The sequence below is a fragment of the Rhinatrema bivittatum genome, chromosome 6, assembly GCF_901001135.1.
Source record: "Rhinatrema bivittatum chromosome 6, aRhiBiv1.1, whole genome shotgun sequence".
NCBI lineage: Eukaryota > Metazoa > Chordata > Amphibia > Gymnophiona > Rhinatrematidae > Rhinatrema > Rhinatrema bivittatum.
Window position 1 is genome coordinate 41,066,914 of NC_042620.1, and position 27,697 is coordinate 41,094,610.

At 42.7% G+C, this 27,697-nt stretch overlaps 1 long non-coding RNA gene across 2 annotated transcripts in view; it reads right to left on the reverse strand.

Moving 5' to 3' along the window:
- Positions 1-18,818: 18,818 nt before the first annotated feature.
- Positions 18,819-27,697, reverse strand: part of LOC115093192 — a 40,198-nt gene continuing 31,319 nt past the window's right edge. The window contains exons 4-6 of one of the 2 annotated variants that reach the window (XR_003857209.1): positions 21,763-21,834; positions 20,275-20,420; positions 18,819-19,209 (exon numbers count right to left, since the gene is read on the reverse strand). This is a non-coding gene — a long non-coding RNA (uncharacterized LOC115093192). The other variant, XR_003857208.1, reaches the window with a different exon arrangement.

The window sequence follows — 27,697 nt, forward strand, 5'->3', positions numbered from 1 at the left end:
GAAATAAACCTGCTCAAATAAGGACAACCATAGAAAATACCCTTTACTGTTTATTTTCCAAATGATCCCAAAGCTTGAATAGCATCCAAACTATGACGCTTCCTTTCCATCCATATCCCCAGAGGAAGACTGAAAGCAAAAAGACAATAGGAGTGGCCCAGCAGTGAAAACATCATAAGGAGAGTTGGAATCTGAACATTTGATAATTTGATAATGTATGGCTGGCTATATATAAACATTGAGGCCACATTTGGCCAAAATCTAGCACCAGAGTAAATATGTTTGCCTGTATAATGTTATATCTATTACTCTATGTCTATTATAGATATAACATTATACAGGCAAACATATTTACACTGGTGCTAGATTTTGGCCAAATCTGGCCTCAATGTTTAAATATAGCCAGCCATATATTGTTTTTCATACTCCACAAAGCTGTCCCCTCTATATAAACTGATATTCCTGCTGCCTGCACCTCACAAGTACCTTAATAGTGACCTGGGGTATTAGAGCCCTGCAAGCAGGCTGCCCATGCAAGTATACTTTTGGTGCAGATGCCATCACATCACTTCTATGACAGTAATGGAGTGCAAATAACCATGCTACCCTCTTCAGACATCAGTAAGATACTCTATGACATACCATTATGCATGTCCCTGTTATAGTTATAGTGCACACTCAACTTTTTCATTCTGTTCCTTCCTATAGATTGAGAACCTAAATAAGAAGGCCCGCTGGTTGCGTCTGTATAAGAGGAGGTGGCTGGTCTGGCTGCAGGCTCAGCGGGGTGGGACTGGAGGTAAATTCTTTCTCTAGCCATCAGGACCATATACACATGGTCTGTATAGGTTCTGTTTCTATCAGCACACACACACACATGGGCCTACTGCTCTCCACAACTCTGCCTCTTCTTTCAGCTTTCAAAAATCCTCATTCATTTAAGAACATAAGAACATAAGAAATTGCCATGCTGGGTCAGACCAAGGGTCCATCAAGCCCAGGTTCCTGTTTCCAACAGAGGCCAAACCAGGCCACAAGAACCTGGCAATTACCCAAACACTAAGAAGATTCCATGCTACTGATGCAATTAATAGCAGTGCTTATTCCCTAAGTAAACTTGATTAATAGTCGTTAATGGACTTCTCCTCCAAGAACTTATCCAAACCTTTTTTGAACCCAGCTACACTAACTGCACTAACCACATCCTCTGGCAACAAATTCCAGAGCTTTATTGTACATTGAGTGAGAGAGAATTTTCTCCAATTAGTTTTAAATGTGCTACTTGCTAACTTCATGGAATGTCCCCTAGTCCTTCTATTATTCGAAAGTGTAAATAACTGATTCACATCTACTCGTTCAAGACCTCTCATGATAAAGACCTCTATCATATCCCCCCTCAGCCATCTCTTCGCCAAGCTGAACAACCCTAACCTCTTCAACCTTTCCTCATAGGGGAGCTATTCCATCCCCTTTATCATTTTGGTTGCCCTTCTCTGTACCTTCTCCATCACAACTATATCTTTTTTGAGATGCGGCGACCAGAATTGTACACAGTATTCAAGGTTCGGTCTCACCATGGAGAGATATAGAGGCATTATGACATTTTCCTTTTTTTTTTTTTTTTTTAATTGTTAACGGTTTTTATTATGGATACCAACAATGTCAGGAGTTACAATCAAGACAGCGGCCTGGAGAAGTTGTATACTGACTTCTACACAGACCTTGCAATAACAACATCCCAACAGATACCCAGCAACCTTCCCCCCCACCCGCCCACCCACCAGAAACGTATAAACAAATGTCCAAGGGTAGAAACCATGCACGTATTCAAGCCTTCAGTAAGTCCAGCCAGTAGTAAATGTCCTCAAGAGGCACCGCTATGACAACCTCAGCAATCGTTGATGACCAAACTGCGGGAGCGATGAGACAGAGATTGCAAGTACGGGTCCCAAATCAGCAAAAACTGCCGTCGAGAGCGGGGATCCACTCGTGAGTCCAGTTCCTCCAGGCGTAACAAGTGGTGAAGTTGGTTGCGCCAAGTCCAAAAAGACGGAATATTAGAGTCCTGCCAGTGCAACAATATAACTTTTTTCCCCACCATACATGCTTTGTGAATGAGAAGACGCTGACCTCTCTTTAAAGAAATACGGGGGAAATGACCAAAAAGAAAAAGTAATGGCGTTATAGGCAATTTAACTCCCAGCAGGTCCATTAAATAAGACGCAATGCGTCCCCAGAATCGACGAACCTTAGGACAGGCCCAAAAGGAATGGGATAAATGCCCAACAGTTCCTTGACATTTACTGCAAAGCGCACTGAGGGTCAACCCTAAGCGATAAGCAATGTGTGGGGAGATATAGGCCCTGCGCAAGAACTTAAAATGCATCTCCCTATAATACATATTGACGGTTATTTGATTAATTCGGCCAAAACTTGCCTTCAGAATAGAAACTGTGAGAGCAAACAGCCCATCCCTATTCCAACGTTCAAGCAGCATGGCATAGGGTTCATGTTTCGTGAGGGATTTTAGAATTTTGTAATACAGAGACAGCCTGGGTACCTGCTGGGTATTAAAATGCAGTACTTTATCCCATAAAGTCAATACCTCCACCGGTCCAGGCTCTAACAGTAACGACTGAAAATAATGCTTAAGCTGGAGGTAAGAATCATTCCTTCCTAATAATTCCTAACATTCTGTTTGCTTTTTTGACTGCTGAGGCACACTGAGCCGACGATTTTAAAGTATTATCCATTATGATGCCTAGATCTTTTTCCTGGATGGTAGCTCTTAATATGGAACCTAACATTGTGTAACTACAGCAAGGGTTATTTTTCCTTATATGCAACACCTTGCACTTGTCCACATTAAATTTCATCTGCCATTTGGATGCCCAATCTTCCAGTCTCGCAAGGTCCTCCTGTAATGTATCACAATCCACTTGTGATTTAACTACTCTGAATTATTTTGTATCATCCGCAAATTTGATAACCTTACTCATCATATTCCTTTCCAGATCATTTATATATATATTGAAAAGCACTGAGAAAATTGTCCATTTAATCCTACTCTCTGTTTCCTGTCTTTTAACCAGATTGTAATCCACGAAAGGACATCGCCTCCTATCCCATGACTTTTTAGTTTTCTTAGAAGCCTCTCATGAGGGACTTTGTCAAACGCCTTCTGAAAATCCAAATACACTGCATCTACCAGTTCACCTTTATCCACATGTTTATTAACCCGTTCAAAAAAATGAAGCAGTTGTTCAGCAGCAGAAATCAGTGATCAAACATGCAAAATATGCCACTAGAATTAACTAATTTTCATCTTTTGCAGGAAAGTGTATGCTTCCAGAAATTACAGAAGGTCGAATTTAAACAGATATTCCACACAAGCGCAAAAAGAAAAAACTCTCTAAGAATGTAAAGTAACTTACAAAATATAGCACAACATCATATGCTGAGTTCCCAGGTTGAACCTGAAATTCTAATATAATTTAACGCTTCTGTATCATTCCCAAAAACAATATTGTTTTGGGTCATTAACAAAAACATTTAGACCTCCATGGATTTATGTTGAGCACCAGCTGCTCAGATGCTGCTCTGGGAGGAGCACCAGATGCTGCTGTGGGAGGAGTTGGCCACCTAGACACCAATGAACCTCAACAGCAGCAAGGCGAGCATAGTATATAGCATAGTTAAATGTGTGTACCCAATTCTGTTTTTTCTGGATTGTATCTTGTTCACATAAACCTTGTCATTGTTAGGTGACACACTAGTATACTGATGTACAGCTGAAGTACTAAAACATCTCCTTCACCTCTATAAATGCGGGCTTTCCATATAGGCTACAGACACTAAAGCAGTCTAGTGAAATCCATCATGCACGTTTATCTATGACACACTAAATGCATCTTACAATAAACGTTCTGCTCAATTATTGTATACATAAAGCTTAATGGTTAGATGTCTACCTTTCCATATGCACACAGTATCATCTAAAAAGCAGTTTGCAGTCATCTCCTGCTCTACCACACAGGTCAGGACTTTGGGACAGCTCTGGAAACATTCCAGGACAGGCTGTTCTCCACAGATACAGTTAAAAAGCAAGCCTTCTACAGTGTCACAGCTTTCACTGCTTTATTTCTGCTGCTTGGCATGTTGGTGCTCAGAGGAATATATCATTAGCATGGGAAAGCTTTCTGCACTCGTTGTGAGGTGTTAGAAGATACGCGGTCAGGAATTATAGAGCTGTAGTTTTATGAAGAAAGTAAAGTAAAGTACATTACACTTTTTGTTGCATAGGCTGCATCTTAAAGGGACATAAAAGATGTTCTTTCTCGGGGCTTTGGAGATCATGAGCCAGGTTTCGAGTCGATAGCCTCTGTCACCTGTAGGAGAGAAGCCACAGAAAAACTGGGTTAGATATACTTTTTGGGGTTTGAGAATAGGACAGTTCACAGAACTAGTTTTGAGCAGACCTGCACTGCCAGCACTCAATCAACCTAAGTATAAGAGAGCCAACAGGAAGTGGTGAATTTGGGTTGTGATGGAAGTGATCGGTGCCTTACTACCTAGAGGCCATCCCCCAGTGATGTGTCCTTCCTGGTAGCAGTCATTAATTCTTGATTGCGAGAGAATGTAGGCATTGTGAGTAGATCCTGTAAAACGGTACATGACATCGTTGATGACGCCCTTGGCATCACAGATCACTTGCATATTGAGGGAGTGGAAGCCCTTGCAATTGCGGTAGGCAGCCTCATCTCCCCTGGTGCCCTTATGGGGAATTGAGTGAAATCGATAGCTCCCAAGACAGAGGGGAAATGTGCAATTTGATAGAAATCCGTCATTATTTGTTGGTGTTGCTGTTTTCTGCTAGGGAAAGATATAAAGTGTTGCGTCTTCCTGAGCAAGGCAGCCAGGCCCCTGCTCTATACACACAGAGATGGCAGACTGACTGATTCCGGATGTGACCCCCTAGAGGTGTCTGGGAGGTGCCAGTAGCAAAAAAGGCCAGGATGGCAGTAATCTTGACATGTTTTGGCAAGGCATGGCCCCTTTGGGTGATAGGTTGCAGGTCCCACTCTAACCTTGTTGAATGTGAACCTGCGCATGATTTGCTCCTCTGACAGATCCAGAAATTGCGCCTGTAAACTCTGTGTAAGGGGAACATCCTCCTCCTCATTCTCCTCCTCCTCTCTCTTTCTCTGAGTACCCATGCACCAATTAGAATTATATTATTAAAAAGGGACTCTCCAAGAATGAGAATCCCCCCTCAATATGTAGGTACAACACACTCTCCTAGACTCCTTTGTCTCATCCTTATCGAATCCTCTAAGCTCCAATCTACACCTAAATATCTTATTAAATTAATGTAACCCTCTTTATCCATGATTTACTAACTGCGGGCCAGGTAGTATGTCCCTATAACTCTCCCAGCATCCCCCAGTAGGTCCCAGTCTGTCCCTGACACATTTCCTCCCGCCCCCTGACCTGCTTCTGTGTTTTCTCACCCAGAGAGACCAGCCCAGTAAAGTAAAACACATGATAGAAAATTAAAGTTTGCACTGCCTGGCGTAAATAGGCAGTAACAAATGTGCGCACATGTATGCACCTAAACGCGCCCTGTCATAAGTGCGCATCTCTTATAAAATATGTCATATGCCTGTATGTATGAAGCCTGCCCCGATAGGCCCATTTCTTGTGTGCACATGAATACATACAAGCACAAATGCCAGCTTTATAAAATAGTGTTCCCGCGTGCCTGGCACATGCGTGAGTATCCAAACATTTTCGCACACGCGAGTCTTTCAGAATTCACCCTGTTGTAAATAAAGATAGGTGTGTTGCAAAAATATGTTACTCCCTAAAAAAAAAAACCATATACCACTAACAATTTGGACAAGAAAACAAAACAGTATACACAACATAAATCTGAAATGACATAACGACAAAAACTTTTTTTCCATGTACACCGCTAGTAATACATTGAAGAACAAGAGAGTGAGAATAAGACTAAGGCCTGAATAACAATCTTCTCTTTCTTTCCAACCAGGCCCAATGCAACCAAGTGTGCATATTGTGCAACTGCATGGGGCGGCGGCAGCAGAAGGTAGAGTCAGTGTGATCTTGCCCTCCCAAATCCCAATGGTCCAGTACAGTGCTGACCAGAGCAAAGGCTGTAGACTCTGCTTCTTCCCTCCACCACCTCCTCCCCTACAGCTCCAGTCGTGGAAGGCAGTATCTTCTTTTTTTTTTTCTTTTTGAGATCGGATTTCAGTGATCGCTTCCTGCTGAAACTTAGGAGATGCTGATCCCTCCTAGCAGCTTTTTTTTCATTTTCGGCCAGTTCCTGTGCCAGAAGGGGGGAGGTATAATTGCATCACACCAGGGACAACCGGAAGTGCTTAAGCTGCACGGGGCTGCCATAATGAAAAAGTGCAGGAGTTGTAACAGAAGGTTTTGAGCAACAGAGTGGGGCCTGGTAACATGAGAAAGGAAAGAAGTGCTGTATCGGAGTGTCCTGTTGTCACCATGGGGGTGGGAATGTGGGAGAATTGGAGCCAGGCTGCCTACCAGTCTGGGTTTTGTGTGTGCTGTGAATGGCAGCCTATATTTTCTATGTGTGTATGAATGACATCCTGGGTTGTGAGTGTGTGTGTGTGTGTGTGTGTGTATGTGTGAATGGCAGCCTGCATTTTGTATGTGCATGTATGTGTGTGAATGGCATTCTGGGTTGTGAGTGTGTGTATGTTTATGTGAATGGCATCCTGGGTTGTGTGTGTGTGTATGTGAATGGCAGCCTGAGTTGTGTGTATGTGTGTGAATGGCAGCCTGGATTTTGTGTGTATGTGTGTGTATGTGTGAATGACAGCCTGGCATGTATATGTGTGTATGAATGGCAGCCTGACTTGTGTATGTGTGTGTGTTTGTGTGTGTGTGTGTGTGTGTGTGTGAATGGCAACCTGGCGTGTGTGTGTGTGTGTGTGTGTGTGTGAATGGCAGCCTAGATTTTGTGTGTGTGTGTATGTGTGTAAGCATGTGTGAATGGCATCTTGGGTTGTGTGTACATGTATGTGAATGGCAACTTGTATTTTGTCTGTGTGTGAATGGCAACCTGGATTTTGTGTGTAAGTGTGTGTGCATGTGTATGTGTGTTTGGTGTGTGTGATTGGCAGCCTGGATTTTGTGTGAGTGAATGGAGGCCTGGATTGTGTGTGTATGTGAGTGTGTGAATGGCAATCTGTATTTTGTGTATGTGTGTGTGTCTGTGTGTGTGAAGGGCAACCTGGAGTTTGTGTGTTTGTATGAATGGCAGCCTAGATTTTGTGTGTGTGTGTGTGTGTGAATGGCAGCCTGGATTTTGTGTGTATGTGTGTATATGTGTATGTGTGTTTGTGTGTGTGTGAATGGCAGCCTGGATATTGTGTGAGTGAATGGAGGCCTGGATTGTGTGTGTGTGTGTGTGTGTGTGTGTGTTTGTATGAATGGCAGCCTGGATTTTGTGTGTTGTGTGTGTGTGTGTGTGTGTGTGTGAATGGCAACCTGGCGTGTGTGTGTGTGAATGGCAGCCTAGATTGTGTGTGTGTATGTGTGTATAAATGGCAGCCTGGCTTGTGTGTGTCTCTGTGGGAATGGCAGCCTGGATTTGTGTGTGTGTGTAAGTGTGTGGGAATGGCATCTTGTGTTGTGTGTGCATGTATGTGAATGGCAACCTGTATTTTGTGTGTATGTGAATGGCAACCTGGATTTTGTGTGTAAGTGTGTGTATGTGTGTGTGTGTGTGTGTGTGTGAATGGAGGCCTGGATTGTGTGTGTGTGTGTGTGTGTGAATGGCAATCTTTATTTTGTGTGTGTGTATAAATGGCAACCTGGAGTTTGTGTGTTTGTATGAATGGCAGCCTGGATTTTGTGTGTGTGCATGTGAATGGTAGCCTGGATTTTGTGTGTGTGTGTGTGTGTGTGTGAATGGCAGTCCTTGTTTTCTGTGTGAGTGTATGTATGTGAATGGCATACTGGATTGTGTGTGTATGTGAATGGCAGCTTGGCTTGTATATGTGTGTATGAATGACACCCTGACTTGTGTGTGTGTGTGTGTGTGTGTATGAAGGAAAATGCTGAAGAAGAAGGGAAAGGCTTGTCAACCCTGGACAAGGCAGGAAAACACTAACTTAAGAAGAAATGCATCTGAACCCCTTGATAAGAGCAGAATAATTAGTCCTGGGAGGGAGGGACCAGCTAAGTGGATAGGTCCACCCCAGACAAGAGAGACAGGTTGGAAAGTCCTATAACAGGGAAGGAACAGGACCCACCTGGAGGAGACCAGGGAAGTGCATGAATCACCTGACCTGGCAGGGGAGACGGTGCAGAGGGAACTGGAAGAAGAAAAGAAGGAGATGGAATTCATACTGGCAGGGGCGAGCCAGGAGGAGGAATACACAAAACATCCTCTAGAAGGAGAGGTTCCTGAGGAGACTATGGAAACTGAATGATCCAAGGAAGCATAAAAAGGAGAAGGGAAGTTATCGGGAGAAACCAGACCTATGGGATGTCACAGTGTGTGAATGGCAACCTGGTTTGTGTGTGTATGTGTGTGAATGGCAGCCTGGATTTTGTGTGTGTATGTGTTTGTGAATGGCATCTTGGATTGTATGTGTGTGTGTGTATGTGAATGACATCCTGAGGTGTGTGTGTGTGTGTGTATGTGTGTGTGTGTGTGTGTGTGTGTGTGTGAATGTTATCCTGAGTTGTGTGTGTGACTGGCAGCCTGGATAGTGTGTTGTATGTTTGTGTGTGTATATGTGAATGACAGCCTGGATTTTGTATGTCTATGTTTGTGTGAATAGAAATACTTACTTACATACTTACTTACTCTCCATACTAGATATCTTACATACTTACTCTCCATACTAGATATCTCAGCTGCATTTGACACTGTCAACCACCAAATCCTTCTATCCCGACTATCAGAAATTGGCATCTCTGGCACTGTACTCTCATGGTTTACTTCCTATCTCACCCACAGAGAATACCTGGTCAACATTGACAACTCCGAATCCCCACGCATACCACTCCAGCAGGGTGTCCCCCAAGGATACTCCTTATCCTCCACCCTCTTTAACATATATCTTCTCCCCCTCTGCTATCTACTCTCTAACCTTGGTCTTAATTTCTTCATGTATGCAGATGATGTCCAGATCCTCATCCCCATTCAAAAAACCCTCTAAGAAACTCTGAACTTCTGGGAATCCTGTCTTGCCTCCATTAACACTCTCTTAGACAACCTCCAACTTGCTCTTAACACAGCTAAAACAGAAATCATCCTCATTTCCAACAAACCCAATCTCACCTCACAGGTCACTCCCAAAACACCCTCCACAACCCTCCCCCTCCTGCCATCTGTAAGAGACCTAGGTGTTGTATTAGATAAACACCTTAATTTCCAACCACACATCAAATCTCTACTAAAAGTCGGCTTCTATAAACTCCACATACTCAAAAAAACTCAAACCCCTGCTCTACGCTCAAGATTTTTGCCTGGATTTGCAGTCCACAATCCTATCAAAATTGGACTACTGCAACTCCCTTCTCCTAGGCCTTCCCTACTCCACAATTAAACCACTACAAATCCTGCAAAATTCCATGGCACGAATCATCACAGACACTCGCAATAGAGAACACATCACCCCAATTTTAAAAGATCTGCATTGGCTCCCCATCCCTTTCAGGATAAAATACAAAACCCTCACCATACTCCATAACGTGCTCTACAAAAACAACCCCGAATGGCTCAAGGAAACACCACGTTTCCGCACCTCCAATCGCCCATCCAGAGCCACCACAGTGGGCACCCTACACATCCCTCCCCTCAGAATTGCACACCACTCCATTACAAGAGAAAGAGCCTTTACCATTGCCGGCCCCTCCTTATGGAACTCTCTACCCATGTCCCTTCGCCTTGAACCCTCTTTACCCAACTTCAAAAAAGGCATCAAAACCTGGCTTTTCCTGCAAGCCTACCCTGACTCCAATCAGACCTAAACCCCTTTACTGCCCCCTCTCTATCCCCCCACTACCTGCTAATCTTTTGATGCATCTTATGGAAATGTTGATTTTGTAAATTTGTAAATTGTTATGATATATCAGTTGTTAACACAATTCCTATATTTTCTCTCTCCCATTACACTTTACTACCTTTATCCTTCCCGCAACTTGTGCGCTTGCTGTCACCTGGCCCCCATCCTCTCCTTTTCCTATCCTGCTCCCCCTCCTCCTCCCTGTTATTTGTAATTTCTCTTTCACTCCTTCATTGTTGATTGTAAACCGGCATGATATGTCCTATGAATGTCGGTATATTTTAAAAGCATTTAAATAAATGAATAAATAAATAAATGTGGCTTGTGTGTGTGTATGTGTTGTGTGTGTGTGAATGGCAGCCTGGATTTTGTGTGTGTGTGTGTGTGTGTGTGAATGGCAGTCTGGATTTTGTGTGTGTGTGTGTGTGTAAATGGCAATCTTGTTTGTGTGTGTCTGTGTGTATGTGTGTGTGAATGGCAGCCTGGATTTTGTGTGTGTGTGTGTGTGTGTGTGTATGTGATTGGCAGTCTGGATTTTCTGTGTGCATGTATGTGTGTGTGTGTGATTGACAGCCTGGATTTTATGTGTATGTGTGAATGACTAGCTGGATTTTGTGTGTGTGTGTGTGAATGGCAGCTTAGATTTTGTATGTGTGAATGGCAGCCTTGATTTTGTGTGTGTCTGTGAATGGCAGCCTGCTATCTTGGGTTATGTGTGAATGGCACCCTGAATGGCAGCCTGTGTTTTGTGTGTGTGTTTGTGAATGGCAGCCTGCTAACCTGGCATGTGTGTGGTGAAAGTTTTTGCCACCCCTAGAAATCTACAAGCTAAGAGTGACTAGAAAATAAATGAAAGGTTTTCAGGTATGAGGCACAAGGGATTTTTCCATTTTTATTAGTTTTAATTTCTGGGCATTTGTGTCTTCTATTTTGAAATATTGTATTGCTATTTGGAAAATGTTTTAAACTTCTTATATGTGTTTTTAATTATTGAATGTTATTCTGTTCATTAGCTCTCTGGCAATATTCTTTATATTAGTATGGTTTCTTATGACTGATTTATATTTCTTGATTTTATTGTTTGATTTATGAGGACTGGTGATGTTTCTGTTTTTCCATTGCTGCATTGCATACATAGTCTGGCTTGTTGCAGTTTTCAGTTCTGTTTCTGTCTATATGTTTCTATTTATACTTTATTCTGTATTTGGTGATGGTATGCCTGAGTTCTGCAAGTTTAATTGAGGTGGGTATTCTGCTGGCATGTCGTATTAATTTAGGGATTTATAGCAACCTGATTTGTTGTGCTTTCTTAATAGGATGTGTTTTAGGGCCTGGTGTAATATTTGCAGTGTTGCCTTTTCATAGATAGTACTGATTTCAAGCATTCAAATAGGAACAATACTGTTTTGGTATGGGAAGTTAACTATATTATTGCCATTCAGTTTACTCAAGGGCATACACCTAACATGCGTTATAGGCCTAATACCATATGGGTTCCAAGTGTCTTTTTTTTGCAGGGTTTTCTGGGTGGCACCACTGCAATGTATGTTTTTCTGTATATAAAAATAGTACTGGTTACAGGGCCCAGCTAGTGCCATTTTTATGTACTGGTAGGTGGGTCAGGAGCAACTGGGGATCACTCCTGTATAATTTAGGAATTTTGGACCAGCAGATGGGGTAAGATATGTTCATGGAGTGAGTCAGTTTTGAAAGTTTGGATCATTGGAGGGAGCAGGGGTTTTTTTAGGTGGGGAAAGGGATCTAGGACAGAGCATGAGACTGTTTTCTATTGTGTGTTGGTTATTTGGAAAACAGCAAAAATTCTGTGTTAAATAACAGAACAGCGGGGCGGGGCAGGGCCTGGGGTGGAGTGGGGGGCAGCACAGTAACTGCGCAGGGCAGCAAAAATGTTAGCACCAGCCGTTTCCAACAGTAATGCATCGGAAACATGTTGTAAATGATCAACCCTAAAACCACATGCGTGCATCATGGATGCATCAATGGACAATCAATGTTAACGTGCAGTAACTCAGCAGGACGTGCATATATGACATGGATAAACCAGCTCTACTGAAGCACACACAAGTACTTCAAGCAGGCAGCATGTGAAAAATTCACTTTCTGTGAGGCCCACACATCCAGTCATGCAAGCATTTAATGCAGGAAGATCTGAAGGCTTAGGCAACTGCCTTGGGTGCCAAATGTTTGAGGCGCAGGTGTGCAAGCCAAAGAGGAGTCTGCTTCTGTTTGCTTTAGGGCTGTGTGCCAGTGCCACTTCAAATGGGCAACGCATTGGCACTCTGACACTCCTTCACCTCTCCAATCTCTGGAGTGCCCCCCCCCCCCCAATTCACTATTCCTACCTACGAGTGTCAAAATCTTAAATCTGGCACGGAATGCAGATCCCAGGGCATCCTGACACCCTGGTGTTCTTGAGCTGTGTACCTGAATGCAGAGTGACTCGGCTGCTTCTCTGGACCGAGGGAAGAGTATAACTACTAAAGCAAGTAATAGGAACATTTGTTATTTCTTATAGCACCATCTCCTGTAATCCTAGACTGTCAATGCACAGATAGGACACTTCAGCTATATATTTTGCAGCAGCAATTAAGGTAACCTACGATAAAACTTTAAAATTTACTGATATGTATTTTCAAGGTTAGGCAGAAGGACTCTCCGCATGCTTTCTCTAGGCCACAGAACTACGTCCCAGAGCACTAACTAGAGAAAGGAGGCAACCTTGGACCACAGATGATAGGTTAAGCAGCTCTACTTGCAATCATTCTTGGGATTAGACATGCAAAGAGCACCATCAAATAAGGGGTATGGCATGAGAATCCTATACATGACCACAGGGGTAGCGCTGCAGATGAATTTAAAAGACCCTTGACCCTTGAATACTGCTGAGCGAGATAATAAGATAAAGGATTCATATAAAGAAAGAAGGGTAAGAGGCGAGAGTGTTGCGATCCCGTGACCGGGCCCTTACCTCCTCTGAGACCGCCCCGAATTATTGATGCAATGCCCGACGCTTTTGGGCCTGGTTGGGCCTCCTGCCTGGCAGCGTCTCCATGAGGGAGACGCCGCCGAACTCCTCACATAGCTCTGCCCCCTTAGGCACGCACACGTCCAAGGGGGAGGAATTTAAAGGGACAGTGGTGGGAAACCTCAGCAGGCCCCCGGGATGACGTCAGACATCAGCAGGGTATTTAAACCCAGCTCCTGCCTTGAGACTTTGCCTTGCAACGAGGTTGACTCCAGTGAGTTGTCTAGTTGCATTCCTGTTCCAGCTTGTGTTCCTGTTCCAGCTTTTTGTTCCTGTTCCAGCTTGTGTTCCTGTTCCAGCCTTGCCTTATTCCTTCGGCCTGATTTCTGGTTCCTGACTCCGGTACGTCCTTTGGAATTCCTGATTGCTGCCAGCCCTGACCTTCGGATTGTCCACTCTTCCTGCTTGCTATCGCCTCCAGGAGACCGCACCTAAGTCCAAGTGGCTCGGGTCCTCATGGGCTCCTCCCCGGGGGACCTCGGGCAGTGGTGAAGCTCCAGACTGGTCTCTTGGCTCCGTTCCACCTCCCGGCCATTCCATCTCTGCGGAATCCTCTTCAACATTCCTTCTTCATCCGCAAGGCCGGCCCAAGGGTCCACTGATCGTAAAAGAGAGCTGTCTTCCCACTTACTTGGGCTAACGAAGTTGGACTTATGGCTTATGTACATGCGTATTGCTGGAGATAATGATCCCTTCTCTTTTCTGGCCATGTTTGCAAATATCTAATCTAAATTAGGAGATTGTTTGGTGGAATGCAGAGAATATCCTCCCAGAAAACTCCGGTGGAAGCGGAAATAATAACAGAATTCGAGAAAGCATGGGATATGCGTAGCTGGGAAAAAGAAAATGGAATATCAAAGTTCAGATGGGGTTTATGGTACGGCAACAGGAAGTATGTTGGCCACTCCAGATGGGTCTTATGGTCCTTCTCTGCCATCATCTTTTCTGTTTCTACTACTTTCCTAGTGGTTCCTATCCAAAGGGGCCCCGAGACACAACTGCCATTTGCGTGCTGATATTTCTACTCCTATGTGGATGCCACGGTTATCTATAATCACCCTGCATAGCCATGCGGGATTGTGGGGAAGAGATGCAGGGCACGTCTATGACATAGGCCACAGCTTTATCTATATATAAACCTAATGATGCATTAGATGTCTTATTTAGGTGACCACTCTTTCCCTACCTCCCCTAACTCAGATTCTCCCCCTTCTTTGCACAGCTGCGCATTGCTCAGTGTACGGATGGGAGTGCATGCTGGCCTAGGAAAGGCAAAACTCAGAATGTGGCCTTAAGATAGCACAAAGAAGGCATTTGCTGGCTGTGAAGCAATGGTTTCTCTTTGAGCTGCACCTTTCTTTAGAATGAGGTGACATCACAGGGGGAGCATGCTCAGATAGCTTCCTTAATCCATTTCCAGATGTTAATGATGTCATGAGAGCAGCCCTGCCTTTCATGAAGGTGATAATGTGTGTAGTAAAGAGGCATGTGATTTGTTATGAGATTCTAAGCAGGTGGCCAGGATAAAAACTTGCATGAAGGCAGTTTATTTGGTTTTCATGAGATGTGCTGGGCTTCTGAGTCACGTTAAGAATCAGACAGAACCATAATAATGTAGATTATTTCAGTGTAGATTTATCCTGGGTACAAATTTTCAGATATTAATTTAAAAAAACTATTCCAGACATTCCACGCACAATAAATAAAGACATTAATAAAATGAATTCATTCCAAGGGGTTTTTTTTTAAGTTAAGCTTTACAAATATATATATATTTTAACAAAACAATTTACCTTTTAATGTGTTCCTTTCCAAGTTGTCACAACCCATTTGTGGCCAGAAATAAGCTTCAGGCAAAAAAGTGCAAAACGTCTACAAGTCCATTTTCTAGCACATTTTTCAAAAAGCACATCTTTTGCCCGAGGATTTAATTTCCTGTAACACCAAGAAACAACAAATATACCTACAGGAAAAGATTTATGCAGAAAGTGATGTGGTACTGTTGCCCCCCAAATTGTTAAATTTTAAGAATCAAATCTAAATCTCAAGTGCCGTCTGCAGAAGATTTTGCATGGACTGTTTTGTCTTGTGTGCTGGGGGGAGGGTTTGCTGTGGATTTTTTTTTTTTTTTTTACCTTTGCAGAAGTGGAAGAAAATTAAATATCATCTTCTACTTGTATTAAAGATGGCAAAATTAAATAACCTTTTTTTTTTTTAGCTCTCGTTCTTACAGCTTTCAACACTACTTAAAATGTGTCCTATTGAAAAGATTTCAGTACAGATCTGGGGAAAGAAAAACTGCGCCTCTCAGCATGATTTTGAGGTTTCTGAAAGCTGGCAAATGACTGGCAGCAGTGGAAGCATAGAGCTGCACTTCTGGAGGACCTCGGGTTGGTTTCCTACCTCTGCCCCTTTGAAGCTAATCACGTAAAATCCAGTTTCTTTGACTTGTGTGCTTCCCAGACCCATGACACTGCAGCCATCGGAAACAATTTACACAGTAGCGCATACACTAATGGTGCCATATGGATAACGATATTCCTCTTAGTTAATGAACACCATTGCCCAGAATACAGATATCTGGGACATCCTAAAGAATTAATAAGTTGACAACAGAATTTTCAACCATTTACTGAGCTGTCACTCAAGCCCTTCTTAAGACAACTCACGTCAAGCCAAGAAGCCATAATTCAACTAAAGCCATATCAAATCAATGGTGTTAGCACCTTTTGGTTGACAGCAGAAGAATGGAATGTGAAGTTGACTTCTCATCTCACCGTAAAATAAGACTACCAGAGTCCACTCGCCCTCAAAACTTAAAAATGCTGCTGCCTGGGCCCCAATCTTTGCGATGCGCCTTCCCAGACCATTGTTAAAAGTTTAGCAATTATCATTATTATTATATTTTAATTCTTTTGAAGGAGGTAATGGAAGAGTGGGAGTGCACTTTTGCAAAGTTCCTGGCTGGTGTGTCATTTTCATAATGAGGTGTGCCTGCCGGCATCCGTCACGCAATCTGTGCAATACATCACGGCACTGTCAGCTCAGAGCAGAACTTTGGAGAAGGCATAATTGATCCATATTTAAAAAAAAAAAAAAACCAACCTGCTTAAGGATAGTTTGTTTCCAAAAAAAAGCAGCTTTCCTTGAACAGTGCACATGTTGGATCCTTACTGGGGGGGGGATTTAAAAGAGCAAATGCAAAAGATTTGCACAGTCGATTGCCGTAATCCAGAAGCAGATGTAATGTGTATGTCCCTTAACCAATAAGCCTTGATGCTTTTGATGCAACTGCAACATCGCGCTCTGCTTCGAAGGAGAGGGTGGGGGTGGAAAGAATGAGAAATTTGGATTCAGAGACAAACAACACGAGCTATGACTTTTTTTTTACAATCTGGGGTGTTGATGCACAGACATTAAGGAAAAAATACAGGACTGCATCTACGGTCAAGTCCATAAGCAAAGCACGTCAAGCAAAACTGACTGATGCACTGGGATAACCTACACGGGGCGGCAGATGGGAGGCTTGCTGGGCAGACTGGATGGACCATTGGTCCTCTTCTGCTGTCATTTCTGTGTTTCTATGTTTCCAGAGATAAAGGCAGTACCTGTTTTACTGTCAGCTGCGAGTTAAAGCAGAGAACAACTATCTGCTATCCTGCTGGGAGGAGAAAAGAAACACTTCATGCAGATGTCGGACACAATTTAATTCTCCTTTTCCCATCAAATATGTTTTCATTGCTGTTTTCCAGAAATCTAAGTTTGGCTGAGACAATAAAAGGTGATCCATTGAGTTTTCAACTTGGAGACCGACAAGCAAAATAGCTTGTACAATTCATTAGCCCCTTATGGTTTTCGACAGTTGCATGACTGAAGCTGGCTAGACAACATTTTCAGCTTCTCCTTCCAAACGGGGCAAGAAATAAATGCCTGAGCAATTGGCTCCAGTTGCTCATTTATCCCTCTCATTTGCACAATTTCTGTGATGTGGTCATTTTTCAATTCAAACAAGTGTACGCACTAATAAAATTGGTACTTGGCAAACCATAAATTAGTATGTGGTGAAGGTAAATGCCTATGTCAGTAAACTACTTGGGAATTTATTTCATTAGGTTTTGGAAATGTAGTCCATAGTCTTACAGAGCTCTTGTTCACAGCTTCCATCATGGCCTGATTTAAAAAAAAAAAAAAATGAATGAATGGAGAAAAATGAATCCTAAGGGCCAACATTCAAACTTTTTTCTCAGGTGCCTTAAGTTCTCATGTCTAAATAAAAATGTAGGCTAGATTATCCTGAGGCCCAACCCCTGTAATCATGGTCCCATTGTTTGAAAATAAAGTGCAACTATTTCAAACAATAAAGTGCAATTTACAGTGATATCGTGCAGAAAGTAATAGTATATACAAAGTTCAAAAAAAAATTCACATAAAAATACAATTCCTAAAGGGCACCCAAGTTGGCTTTTTTACATGAAGATTTTTTTAACTTTCTTTGTACATTTGCATGTTACACTTTGTTGTGTTTTTAAAAATATTGGGATCATGATGACAAGGGTTGGGTTTTCAGCAGTCAGTGTGAGATCTCCAGAACATATGGGAGTCTCTTAACCAATAGTCGCACAGGGCTTTCAAAAGAGCTTTTCATACCACGTTTGCCTCATCTGTTCCATATGTGGTGTTTGTTGCTTGTTTGGATTGGGTTTGTTTGTCCTCTCATACATTTGTGAAAGCATATTTCCATTTAAAAAACAGTAATATAACAATGCCTTAACAAGCTGTAGATACCATCTAATAGAACCAACTGTGACTTAGCTGATGTTTTTCTACATATGTAGGGGGAGGGACCTTTCTTGAAGTTTTTATTTGATTTTTCCCAGGAATTCATCAGAGTTTTTTGTAATGAACAAAAATGGAAGAATATCAGTGGGAAAAAAAAGTAATATTTTTCAACTGATTTTCTCCTGTTTTATTTGTTACAATAAACGCTGATAAATTTCAAGGAAAAACAAAACTGAAAATGAAGGGGTCCTTCGACATATGTCATTGACTAGATGAGAGTCTGGATGCTTTGGAAGTAGAAATGTGAAGATATGGTTTCATTATGCTAACAGGACTTCCTTATAATATGAGTTTTAATTTTTATTGTTTGTTATGTTTTATTTGACAAGTTATGATTATTGTATATTATTTACTGGCCATGTGTGGTAAGATGTTATTGTTGTATGTTGCTATGGGCATCTGTTTGAGATGGCGAATCCTAATTAAATGTAAATAAATAAATGATAATAGCAATTAAAAAAAAAACATTGATTCCACAAGCTCAAAATATTAGATATTAAGACACAGTGGAAGGCTAAATAACTTTTCCAAAAAGTGCAATCAAATTGTAATATAACAAGACAGTCATAATGGCCATTAGTAGAATCAACGCTCCAAAGAATTAAAAAACTTAAAAAAAAAAAAGTTCAATGCAATTAAAATGGTCCTGCTCCACCATCAGTGAAAATAAAAAAGGGGGTACTTAACTCAACAACCTTTCATCCCAGCTTAGCCAAGTTTCAGCAACCAAGTTCCTTAGTGCTTCAGGTGCAAGCTCATTGTGAAGTGCAATGGGCAGCCCCCCACAACCACTGATGCTCTTGTGATTTCACTAATGGCTCTCTGCTTTTTTTTAGTCTAATTATTTATTATAAGTTGGTACAGAGTTCAAGAGGATAACTGACGCAGTTATACGGTCCCTGCCACAAAGAGCTTACAGTCTAATTTTGAGCTCACAGAAGGGCTGTCAAAGGACTTGTTTAAGATCCCACACAGCAGTTTGGAAAGGGGAGAAATCAGACTAATTTGTCTGGGGGTGGGGTTTTTTTTTTAAGTGTATTTTCCAGCCACAGAGGGTCGGCCAAGTACTTTGCAATGGATCTCCCCAGTTCTTCATTCAGTCCCGTTACTTTCCACACCTCTGGATTAACGTATTCCTTTTCATCCCCAGTTTCCGCATTCTGGTTGGGACTGAACATATTTGAATTGCGGAGCCAGTGGCATTCAATAGCTCACTTGCTCGACTCCAGGCAACATCCCCTCCAGTGCCAGCTTTCAAAAAAAAAAAAAAGATGGGTAAACTTTCGGCTCCAGCAGCTACCTCCCCAGAATACCAAAAAGGCCCCTTTGTTCTCTGTAAACAGAGTATTTACTTTGATCCGGCCAAGTGAAGGAGCCAAAGGAAACGATACCGCTTACTTATCTTTTTAATTAATGACATTTTTTTGGGGGGGGGGAGGGGGCAGGGGGAGCAGGTTTCCCACAATGGACGGGACGCATCTTTTTCCCCGCTAGATAGCGGCTTTCTCCAGCACTGCATGAGCCGCCATTCTGGACAGCTGCTCTGGACTATGGCTGCCCTAAAAGGAAGCCCTTTCCCTTGCTCTTTTGCTTCAATCCTATTAGGACCCCCCTGGAGCCCTGGACGGATGCCAGCCTGTCACGGCCCCGTTGCTGTGGCGACCGGCTCTTTAGAGAGCGTGCAGTGGGACTGATGGTGACTGGCAGACCCGACTTGCCCCACCATGTAACACAAAGGGGGACAAAATGAAGAGGAAGTGAGTCTCTTATTAGAGGTCTGATGCTTCTTAACCTTGCTGCACCGTACACCTGGTAAATGTCAGGATGCAAGCTTTTAAGCCTCAAAAGATTAAGAGCACCAGTTGAGTGCTAAAGGCAAAGGCCCCAGTGTCTACTGGCAACATTTAATCTTCTGTCATCCTTTTAATTGGCAGGAAGTGAATAAATAAGCATTGACTCAGCGCAGTTTTCCGCCACCACTTTTAAGGTCTACAGTGCTCTGATGTCAGGCCCCATACACCCTGTGCTGAACTGTGCTAGTACAATGTTTGCCATCTAACATCATTTGTCCCAAGTAGGCAGAATATTTGTTTTATGCAATTTGTTTTCTATTGTTTTTAGACTGAAATAGCCCCTGTGGTTTCTCTCAAAAAAACACTTGTAATCATTTCTTTAAGATGCACTTTCTGCTTTTAATTCAGAATGCACCACAAAGCGGAAGCTGGAGCAGGAGCTGACGATGGGTGGCCAAAAGGAAAGGTGCAGAGGTGTTCAGAGTCGGGGCTCACCCTGCCGGAAACAAAGCAGGCCTGATACCTTTGACCACTGGGGACCAGGGACTAAATCTGCCCCGCTGAGGACAAATAAGCAACTGCCCTCCCATTCCTTTTATGCGTCTTCAGTTCTTGCATCGGATATGGGCTTCAGGCAGAACGAGCGTTTCTGTTTCGTCTTTTTCCTCCCTGTTGTGCAAAACAAAACAAAAAAAAAAACTCAGAGGGAAATTAAAAAAATATCCAGCCAGCGGAGGCTTATAACATTTTTTTCTTAACAAGAAAATTGCCATTAGATTTGCCAAAGCTCAGACTCTGGAAAACAAACAAACAAACAAAAATAAAAAACAAGAGGAAATGTTGCAGTCAAAACTAAAATTCCCAAAATGGGTCGTACACACCTCCCGTCCGCATGGACAGCTTGAACGTAGTTCAGTGTCTGAGCAAGCAAATGCTAAATGTGGTGACAGGATGCTGTGTCCTGAGATGAGACCAATGGCCAAGCCCTTTCCAGATTTAGAGATGAGCACGGTAAGTCCCATTCCTGTTGTAGCTCTTTCATACTCTGTTACAATATTGGGAATTTTCAGATTAGAAACAAGATCCAAGTTAGGTCGCAGTGAGATGTCGAGCTCAATCTAAATGCCCTTCCAGTAATTTATTATTTTATATTGAGTTTGGACTCTTTGCAGTCTGAGATGCCTTTAATTGGGTCAATATAAGAATTATCCAAAGACACTGCTAAGGCCTGAGCTTTCGAGATCACAGAGGTCCTTTCCTCCCTGCAACTGTGCCATATTTAGCATCGAATGAGTTCTGAATCCTTTATTTTGAAAGACTTTGCAATGCGACGGTTTATTTCTCTGTGTGGAAGAATAGTTTTATTTTTCTGCTACTACTATTGAGAAATAAAGATTGAGAGTTAGGTTATAGCATTGTCACTAAAAAGGTGGGGCTTTGTTTGAATAGTGTACATCCTAAGGGGGGGGAAAAAATCCTCCTTATCCAGTCGTTAACAGGGCCTGTGAAATGAAACCCTCTCCTTATAATTAAAATTTAGTGGCACCATCTTGCAGAAAGCACTTGTTAATGAAAAATATAATTCAGTATATCAAGGAAAAGCAGCTGTGCCTGGCTCCACTAATCTATGTTGGAAATGCAAGAAACGCATCCTTCATAAAATACTCCTCCTGTACAGCAACTGGGCCGGAGGTTCCAAAATCTGGCAATAAAAAACACAAGACAAATTGGGGACAAGACTGCTGGGGGACAAGACTGCTGTTTATTAAATCGAAGGGTTCTGTAGCAGATTGTGTTAAAAAGAAAGCTGCACCCTTTCCGTACCTTTATATTGCTGCTGTCTTAGGACGTGCGTGTAAATTGTGCTCTCTGTAGTAAGGTAATCTGACAGAGAAGCCAAAGAAACAACTTGAGGTGAAGACAGGCCTAGCCAGCGTCGGGGCCTGGGGGCAAAACTGGAACAAAATGTTGGTCATTTAGGACCTTGGAGTGATAATTGCCAAGAAAATACCTTATGCGCTACCTCCATCCAGGTTTTTCACTACAATGGGAGCATCGTCCCCATCAGAGGAAGTTCTCGTGCCTGGAGAAAGATTGGATAAAACTGCACATCAAGACATGTTGATTGCACCAGGAGAGTCCTATTAATAGAGTTAGGTAGCAAAGGGACCAGCTGTGTTTATTCTGAAGAGTAACGTTTGGTTACTGGTCACTTATTTTCTTACCCAGGCGTCATTAGTCCCAAGTGAGGTTTCTTGTTTTGTTTTTATAAAAGGAGAAAGTTAAATTCAGATAGCTATGAAACTCATCTAATGCTGCCCCTTCTAGTTTCATGAAAGCATGATCAGTGACTGTGATTATTATTGTTTTCTGCTTTCGGCATTGGTAACTCATAAGTCAATCTTTTTCTTACAGTCAGGATCACACAGAGAATATTAAGTATTTCAAACACAGCTTAGCCCTGAAATAATGGTGGTGCGAGCATGGGAAAATCTGATGAGGAGGGGTTTTTTTTAGCACTGAGGTCTCGAGTATTTCAGACGAAACCCTGAGGGCACCAGAGACGGGGGGGGGGGGGGGGGGGGGGGATATTTCCATTTGGCCATCTGAGGTTCTAGAATGTAGTTCTCCCTACCAAATTTCAAAAATAAAATAAGATTTTGCACCATCTGAGGAGGGGTGCAGTTGGAAGTACATTTGGTAGGGGGCAGGGGAAGCACGTCATTTGATCATATCGTTTTGAAAGGGAATGCCTGCATGAGGTACCCATGGACAACACAATGGACATATCAAAAAACCTATGCCAAAAGGCTGATCGATATTAAAAGGAACACGACATATAAAATACCTTATATTGTGCCAAATATGGTGGCTTGCAGGAAAAGGTAATTGAAACAGTCATTATATGCCACTACATTGCTAAACTTTACCAAGAAAATGATCCATTTGTCACAGTATTGCAAACTAATTTTAATGTTTAAATGGGCTGTTTTAGGAAACCAGAAAGCTTTCAGGAATACCTTTTAATACTTTGTGCTTTTCTGAGAAAGTAAAAAGTGGACATTTTTCTGCCTGATTCGTTTTATATTTGAGGTATCTCATGAATATATTATCTGTCGTATTGTTTCTAATATCACATCGACTAGTAGCCCGCATTCTCCTGGCTTTGCTTCCCAGATCAAGTCTTCAGGGTTGGCCCGGGCTGGGGAAGAAGTCATAGTAACTGCACAGTGGCGACACCTAGTGGCTGGATTTAGGGCCCAAGGCTGCAGGCTTCCTAAAGGAGCCCTGCACCATGGCTCCCGGCCCAAGAACGCCACTGCAGTGACTGGGCTAGGTGAGTTGGGAGGGAAGTGGGGTGGGGCGGGAAATCCCCCCGAGGAGTTGTGAATGAAGGCCTGTGATCCCGAATCCCAATCCTGGTTCCTATTGACCTTGAAGCTCAAAATAAAAGCAGGAGAAACACTGACATTCCCTGCACCCCACCCCCACTGCTTCACATGAAAAGCCTTGGGAATAAAGGTATTGTTCATTTTATTTCTGGCATTCAAGAATCGAGCTCGTAGGATTTACTTATAAAACTTTAACATGAATGGAGGATTTTACAAAAACTATGCAAAAAAAAATGAAGAATAATATTTGTTATTTAGATTTATATTCTGCTTTTTGCACTTTTTTCAGTGCTTCAAAGTGGATTACATTCAGGTACTGTAGGTATTTCCCTATCCCCAGAGGGTTTATAATCTAAGTTTGTACCTGAGGCAATGGAGAAGAAAGTGACTTGCCCAAGTTAAAAAGGAGCAACAGCAGGACTTGAACGCTGGTCTCCTGGTTCATAACCCACTGCTCTAACCACTATGCTACTCCTCCACTCCTATAAACATACTCATGATTAACAATAACTTTGTTCATTCATTTTTTCAACACAAAGAGATATAGAATTATAGATGGATCTGCATCAGAGTTTTAGACTTCTTGGACAGAGTGGTTATTGACTCCTGAAATTATCTCCATGTATTGGATGTGGGTTTATTTTCTTAACATCTGCACTCTATGCAGTGGATAGAGATCTCATGTTACAGTACCTCTACAAGTGTCTGCACAATGTTTCCCGTCATGTATTTTTATTCCTTTCTGAGCATGCTTACTATTTATTTAGCACCAAGTCACAATTCTTATGATTAAATGACCCTGTTCCAAAGAGCTTGCCATCTTAAGTTTGAACGGTGGGAAGTCAAGTGATTTATCTGAGGTCACAAAATGTGGATAATGGAATGCGTTTGAGATCTGCAGCTAGTCTGCAAACACCCCGCTACGTCATCAGCTGATAGACGGAGGTCTAAAGAGATAGGCAGACAGAATGTCCAAAAATTTAAAAAAAAAATGATCAGGGTTAGGTAGTGGGCCAGTGACTCAAAAGTTTAAAGTCGATCCTACCAGAATGGTCTAAATATGCAAAAACAGCAGTGATTTTGCGCCACCTTCTGGTACATGGAAGAATGACAAAAACATCAACTAGCAAGCACAACAGCAGCAGATCAGGCTGAAGATTCCCCCATGACTGTGCACCGTCACAGATTATGGTACTTTGTTATATTCCTCAGTACCCCCTATCTTTTCCTATTAATAAAGCACAGTTGTTGTCAATGGCAACTTAGATTTGGCTGTTATTGGAGTTCACAGGATGCCAAACAAAGTTTACAAACAATGAGAGGCAAAAGGGGCCATAGAGCAGTGCAGCAAGGCAGGTCTGCCCCGGCCTGTGTTCAGTGCAGCTGTCCTATGACGGATGGAAAAGCACAGATAGAGCATTATAAATCATCTAATCTAGCACCTCATATTTCCGAAGCACGAGAAGAGACAAGTGTCCTGTACCACTGAAGCAAACGGCTTTGTTCCATGAGTTCATAAAATACTCATTATCCGCAATTAATCACAATGATGCATTGTGCTCAGGGCTTTAGTGAGGCTCCAGTGACGAGTGTACAGACATGGCCTTTTGCGCCTTTCCATTCTTCACTGTTATTTTGGGAGGCAAAAAATGAGTAGGCAGCGTAGCATCCGCCCACCTTTTATTCCGCTGGATTTCTTGGCAAATGCTTACGACGTTGTTCATGGATGATTGGCCTTTGCTTGCTTCCTACAGTTCTAAGGCTGAGGCTCAACCCAGATATCCCAGAGCACAGAACTATGGACACCAGAAGGGTCAGCATTTGATGCCCCTCTCTGCCACTTACAGTGTGACCTTGAGACAATTACCAATTTTTTAAAAGGTTTAACTGGCCAGCTTAAAGGTGAATTTTAAAAGTCGGGGACATGCCAAAATTGGGAGATGCGTGCACATTTGGCACTTGCATGTGTCCACCTGATTTGATAAGGTGGGCAGATGTGTGCACAAGTGCTGATGCGTGCACGTCTCGTATCAGACAAGATAGGGGTGCGGTGCGGGCATGTTGCGGGTGGGGCGTGGGCATTCCATAGCTACTTATGGAGCATCCCACCAAGAGATGTGCGCGCAAATAGCTGCACGCCTGGACGAGCTTTCAGGTCCAGAGCCACTTAAATTTACTTCCGCTATGGATGAGGTGTAAGTAAAAATAAAAATATTTCCAGGCATCTGTGAAGTGTTGGAGGGGCCTGGGGTAACTGGGAGGGGGGGGGGGAATGCAGAATAAAGAACCAGGGGCTTTGGAGGACCTAGATGTACACTGGGCAAACTGGTGGATAAACTGGTGAAACTGCTGTACGCGTGTCAGTTATAAAATACAGTCACTTGTGTGTCTGTATGCAGACGTACGCTGCTTGGTGTGCACAAGTTTAAAATTAGGCTCACCTTCACCTGCTTGCTGGGGCTATTTTATAACATGCGCCTGTGTGCGAGCATGCTACAAAACAGCCGTGTATCTGGGCATCTGCTGACATACCTGCATATATGTGTTTGCCCACGCCCCCATCTGAAATTTACCGTCCCTGGGAGTTAATCAATTAAACTCTATTTCTTTTTTTTTTCCAAATATATTTATTAGGATTTATTCACATATAACAGCAGGAGCAATCATACAGAAACGTAAATAAGTACAATATCACATAGGGGGCCGATGCAATAACGGGTGCTCAGACGAGCGCACTGTATATAACCTGCAGTCGGACACGGTTTGAAAAGGCGCTGATCAATCCCCTGATGCAATCAGGGGATTAGCGCCTATTTAACGCGCGTCCAAAGCAGAGTGAATCTAATAGCGCCCATCACATGCAAATGCATGTGCATGAGGCTATTAGGCATTCACTCCCGATGCGAAAAAAAAAAAGGTGCATCTCGAATGCACATTTAGCACTCAGCTATTAACGCCTGCCTGGAGCAGGCATTAACAGCTGAGCGCATTTAAAACAAGTACAGAAAAGCAGAAAAAACTGCTTTTCTGTACTGCCTCCTACTTAATATCATTGTGATATTAAGTAGGAGGAAAACCTTAAAGAAACAAGTTAAAAAAAAAAAACACTTGACAGTCGGATGCAGGAAACGGACGCTCAACTAACAAGCGTCCGTTTCCTGAACCCCCGGCGTCGGTTTTCCTAACCGGCGGATGGCCGAGTTAAGAAAACCGATCAGGTTCTCGTAAGCAAGGAGGCGCTAGGGGCACGCAAGCTTTCTTAGCGCCTCCTAATTTAAATATTGCATGGCACCCCCCTTTGGGGGCGACTGGGGCGCATTAAGAAAGCGGGCGCTGACTGTTCAGCGCCCGCTTCCTACGCACATTTATTGCATCGGCCCCATAGTGAGGGAAACCCCTGCTAACCCTAATCCCTCCCCCCACCCTTCCATTCATTTTCTCTCACTGACCAGCTAAATTTACCTGTCTAAATTCTCAAGATGGACAAAACTAGTCCGGTGAAAAAAAGGGGGTGGCTTCAGGGGCACTCCCGAGGAGGTGCCAGAGCTGATTTTCAGCACTAACTGGCTACGTTTAGCCAGGCAACCCCCCAGCCACACAAATAGTAGCCAATCAAATTTTGCCCATCTAGATTTATATAAAACATTTTCAGCCAAAAATCTAGTTAGTGAGGTTTGCCTGAAAATGTGGCTATAAATCACAGAACTAAATTAACCAGTTGTTTTACCCTCTCAAGAGGCCTTTGGAAATGGAGCACTATGTACTTTATTTAGCATTACTCCCTGTGTGTAAAGCTTTCTCCCTAGCATACTCTTCACTGTGGTATTCTAGCCCTTGATCTCCAGCACATGTTTATTAACAGCTGTGGCTCGCCCCTGCCTCAGCAAATGCAATGGGATGCTCCAGGTGTGATCCGGAAAACTATAGACTGGTGAACCTGTCTTCAGTGCTGGGAAAAATCATGGAAATTATTCTAGAGAACAAAATCACAGAACATTTAGATAGACTTGGTTTAATGGGACACAGCCAGCATGGATCTACCCAAGGGAAGTCTTGCCTCACAAATCTGCTGCATTTTTTGAAGGGGATGAATAAGCATGTGGATAAAGATGAAGTGGTAGATGTGGTGTATTTGGATTTTCAGAAGGCTTTTGACAAAGTCCCTCTTGAGAGGCTTCTAAGAAAATTAAAAAGTCATGGGATAGGAGGCGATGTCCTTTTGTGGATTGCAAATTGGTTATAAGACAGGAAACAGAGAATAGGATTAAATGGTCAATTTTCTGAGTGGAGAGGTAAACAGTGAAGTGCCTTAGGGATCTCTACTTGGACTGGTGCTTTTTAATATATTTATAAATGATCTGGAAAGGGGCACAAGGAGTTAGGTGATCAGATTTGCGGATAACACAAAATAATTCTGAGTAGTTAAAGTACATGTGGATAATGATAAATTATAGGAGGAACTTGCAAGACTGGAAAACTGGATGTCCAAATGGCAGATGAAATTTAATGTGGACAAGTGCAAGATGATGCATATAGGGAAAAATAACCTATGTT